This window comes from Triticum aestivum, chromosome 5B (assembly GCF_018294505.1).
Source record: "Triticum aestivum cultivar Chinese Spring chromosome 5B, IWGSC CS RefSeq v2.1, whole genome shotgun sequence".
Classification (NCBI taxonomy): domain Eukaryota; kingdom Viridiplantae; phylum Streptophyta; class Magnoliopsida; order Poales; family Poaceae; genus Triticum; species Triticum aestivum.
In genome coordinates, this window is record NC_057807.1 from 93,817,441 (window position 1) to 93,821,879 (window position 4,439).

The 4,439-nt window shown below is 49.0% G+C and overlaps 1 long non-coding RNA gene across 6 annotated transcripts in view; it reads left to right on the forward strand.

The window, feature by feature from the left end:
* The first annotated feature begins 2,850 nt into the window (after positions 1-2,850).
* LOC123110583 (uncharacterized) overlaps positions 2,851-4,439 on the forward strand; it is a 10,261-nt gene continuing 8,672 nt past the window's right edge. For 2 of the 6 annotated variants that reach the window (XR_006453487.1, XR_006453490.1), the window contains exons 1-2: positions 2,852-3,433; positions 3,540-4,267. This is a non-coding gene — a long non-coding RNA (uncharacterized lncRNA). Of the gene's footprint in view, positions 3,434-3,539; positions 4,268-4,439 lie in introns of all 6 variants that reach the window. The other 4 variants (XR_006453489.1, XR_006453492.1, XR_006453488.1 and 1 more) reach the window with 4 other exon arrangements.

Genomic DNA, 4,439 nt, shown 5'->3' on the forward strand with positions numbered 1-4,439 from the left:
CCTCGCCCTCGCTTCTACCATGGTTTTTTCCGTAATGGACGGCCCAAATAATGTCATGCAGCTGCGTCTCCGGCCCGCCCAGGACGAAAAGCCCATTTTCTGTCATGATTTTTTGTCACAGAAGTAGGAGCCCACCACATCTATGATGATATCGGGTTTTGTCACAATTATCGTCATAGAAGTGTCATAAGTATGACAGAAAAAAAATTCGTTCGACCCAAAATGTCACGGGATGTGTCTTTTTTTGTAGTGTTAGCACCTCTTGGGTGGGATAGTTTTTTTGGTGGGTTCGATGCAACTTGATCCAATTTAAACCCTCATGCTTGGATACTTTAGGGCTATTTGAGCCCCAATTAGCTCAAACTAACTCTAACCCATGGATCCAAACAGGGCCTATTGCCAGCCTCGACGCGGAGCAGTCGCGTGCGTCGAGAAGCGGCGCTCTCTCGGCCGTCGCGCCACTTCAAAGCCGGCGCTAGTGAGAGGTCGCCTCCGCTCTAGACAGGCATTAATGTGGCACTGACGCTCTAGGGTGATGCTGACTGTTTCACGCGGGAAGCGCGCGCTGGCAAGGGAGTATAGGCTTTGAACCGTTTCAGGTGTAGTACTAGTAGTTTGCAAAACTACTCAATTATTGCACTCAGTTTCCTAAGAAATTATGGTAAAAAACGTTACTCCACAGCCCGCTTCCCTTCTCCTTCCTCTTCCACCGCCCGCGCACGTACGTGGGAAGCGACCGGCCACCCCTTATATAGGAGTGCTAGCACAAAAAGATGCATGCATGACCACTAAAATTTCCAGATTAAAGCGCCGCTCCGACGGGAGTATGGCGTATGTTGTTACCTTCGGCCGGGCCATGGCTACTGGGCGACGGCGATCAGAGAAGAGGCGGCGGGAGGGGAATGAATGCAGCTACTGTTTGGGTTCGCCATCCGGCTTAAATAAATGCGCAGCATCACGTGTACCCGCGGGTGCACAAATTGTAACATACGTGTCTGCTTAAGTGGGCGTCACGTAACTGGAGTGTGTGTGTGTGTGTGTGATTCTGAGAGACAGAGTGCATGTGTGCGATTCTACTCTTCGGACATGTACTCAACCTTTTCCATCAGGATATAAGTATAATGGTATTTACTTTAGCTAGTGATTTACGTGGCCATGTTAACGTGGTTGTGTAAAACAAAATGTCACTTCCTGCTCGTGATTTGTGTTATATAATTACAAGTAAGATGCTCGTGCATTGCACGGAACATCAGTATGCATTTTTTTTACAATACACCTATTGCAATTGACCCATGCAGGAGTAATCCCATGTGTAAAAACTAATGGTATCTCGAGAATTTTATCGGAAAACTGGTATCTCGAGAATGTCATTGAAAAAATGAAAGATGAGAGATAAGGTGAGGAGGAGTGGAGCGTGATGGTGACTGGTGGTCGGAATGGGAGGAAGCATGGGGATGGACGGTGCCGGCAGGCGGCAGCGGCCACCATGCTAGATTGTTCCAGAGACTTCCTTTTTTAATTGCTCAGCAATGAGGTTGTGGGAGATAAGGATGTGGAGAGAGGTGCGGGTATCTTTTGTAAAATTATCATAGTTTGATTTCTATCCGTCAGATATAGACCAGACGCTCTATATTGCAAGATGGCAGGCACACCATCATTCCCAACTCGGTTTTTATAAGGGTACAGATGATAAGTTTGCTAACTACTAAAGTAAAGTGGAACTTGTCCATGTTATACAAGTAAGTTAAGGTGATTGTTTATCATACGGGTAAGGTTGGATGAAGGGTGGTAGGAACAAATGCTCCGCCTAGAGCATGTGTGTGTGAGATGGAGTCTTAGTGTGTGTGTATGTGTGTGTGTTTGTGTGTGTTTGTGTGTGTGTGTGAGAGAGAGAGATGGAGTCTTAGTGTGTGTGTGTGTGTGTGTGATGGAGTCTTAGTGTGTGTGTGTGGGTGGGTGGGTAGGTGCGTGCTTGTGTGTGTGTGTGTGTGTGTCGCGGGGTCCTCGGTGGCGGATGTAATTTAAGTGTGCATGGCTTCATCATAGAGAGGTGATGTGTATGGCAGAGGCCACCAATGATGGGGTGCGAGAGAGAAAATGCTCGTAGAGAGGGAAGAGAAGGTGTGTGCGCATGAGAGGAGTCGACATCGAGAGAACGTGTTTGTTCGAGAGACATCGAGGAAGACTACTATATATCGATGGTGCATGTAGGCGGAAATTAAACAAATGGATGGTCTTATTGGTTTCGGGGATATAGGGGAAGAGTGAGAGGGGGTAGCTAGAAGGAGATTGTTAAGTGTGAGTGTGTGTTTTACCCATCCAAGCGGAAGTTATGTGCACACAAGAAGAGAACGATTTGATGTGGGGTTAGGGTTGAGGGTAATTAACTACGTATGAATACATAGAGACCTTGAACGTGCATGTGTGAGAGGTATACATGTATACGTGGGATGTGTGTGTGCGCGCGCGCATGATTGAGATAAAAGAAAGAAGACATAAGTCATAAGATCAACGACATGGGAGAGACGGATCGGTATGACAATATCCATGCATGTGAGAATGCAGGGAAGAAGGCCCAACAATTGAGAATGTGTTTTTGTCTTTAAGACATAGTGGCGTGGGCTCGAGTATGCATCTATGGCGAGCAGAGGGAGTTAGGCATAATGATTGTGCAAAAGAGATCAACCTATCTCTCCCTAATCTCTCCCTAATAATAAAGTACGGATTGGGTCTCCAGGTTCACCGTCGTGGCTTTTTTGCAAAGGTCCCTGTGGTTTTATGAATTAAACCCGCCGTCCCTACTTAAGTGGATCTGAAATAACGATTCAAATTTACAAATTAGCCTTTGCATTTTGTAAGATTTCCACCTGCGCTTCTTTGTTCATCTTATCCAGTGAAAGAGAAGGTGGAACGGGGACAGCGGCGGCTGGGCTCTCGTCAGCGCGGAAGGTGTCCGGCTCTCCCCTCCGCCTCCGGCCCTCTCGGCCTCTCCTCGGCCTCCGGCGTCCCCGGTCCCTCGATCCTTTATTCAAAAAAAAAAAAATGCCTACATCTTATCCAGATGCTGTCGGTCCTTGACCTGCCGTCTGTCCGGCACGGCGGCATCCTTGTCGGCGGCGGAGACGGCATCCTTGTCGGCGGCGGAGACAGCTACAGATGCAGAGGAGGATGAGAAGGCGTCCGCCGTGCCTTGCGCGGGAGGACGGAGGACGCCTCGCCTGGGCGTGTGCTCGGTGAGGGGCGGCGCCCTTGCCGGCGTTGCCGGCGGCGGAGACGGCTTCTGCTGCGCGGCGGGCTGGAGCATGGGGGGTAGTTGTCGGGCAACATGAGGAGGCAGAGGCGGCCAAGGCAATGAGGCACGGCGTCGGCTAGCCAAGGGGCGGCCGGAGCAGAGGACGTCCACTTCCCCAGTCTGCGCACTCATCACGGCAAGGTACAGCCTGCTCGACCAGTGGACATTGCACCTCCCCCTGCCCCCGTCCATTACCCATGGCGCTCCTCCCAATCTCACATGGCTGTGTTGCCTCTTCTGGTTGCAGGCTAATTCGAGTTAGCAACTTGGAGTAATCACGTTCTCTCTAATACTGTGTGCAGACCTATCATGTTTTCTGAATTTCTGCCTGCAGCCCAAGTGCTACCATGTTCCCTGATAAATTTCTTACTCTGAATTTTTATGTGCTTCCATGTTCTGTACATGTACATGTACTCTGAAATTCATTCTATCTTGTGCAGTCAGTATTGGGTGTATACTCATGACTTCCAAAGCGCCACTTGATGTAAAAAATCATATGCACAATGCTGCAAGCTTGGCTAAAGGTGGATCTTTTTGCGATCCTATATAGCATGTTGTTGGACGTGGCCGGGTTTTTTGTTGGTAATTGTTGCGGGAGCAAGCAAAGGAGCCTGGCTTGGTACATATGGGTTAATTGTTCTTGATCAATTGTCGTGCGTTAATTGTTAGGTCTGGTAACATCCTGCTCCCCTGTCTGATTTGGGTTGAATTCATGACCGTGGCCTTCTCCAACAGAAATCAGTGGAGTGCCCAACCCGGATTGAATTTCGCTGCTATAAGAAGGAAGGGTCCTTGGCCGGAATCTCCATCAGGTTGCGTACTTGGACCAGAAAATCCATCAAATCCCGGAGTACTTGGACCAGAAAAGCATCGTGTCGCCTTCAAGTTCGCCGGAGGAAGAAGTGCCGAGTTTGCCGGAGGTAGAAGAACATCCGTCGAGCCGTCCAATATCGCCAACGGCGGGCTACACCAGAGGTATGTAATGCCTCGACCCCCTCAAAAATAGTGTTGCTGCGTTGGTTGTGAACTTGTGGTGCCTGTGTTCCTCACAGTAGTTGTTTTTTTGCTGTTACTATAGTTGGTACACCACTGTATGATCGATGAATTCAACCGAGTTTCCTTTGTTTGCACTGTTGTATAATGAATG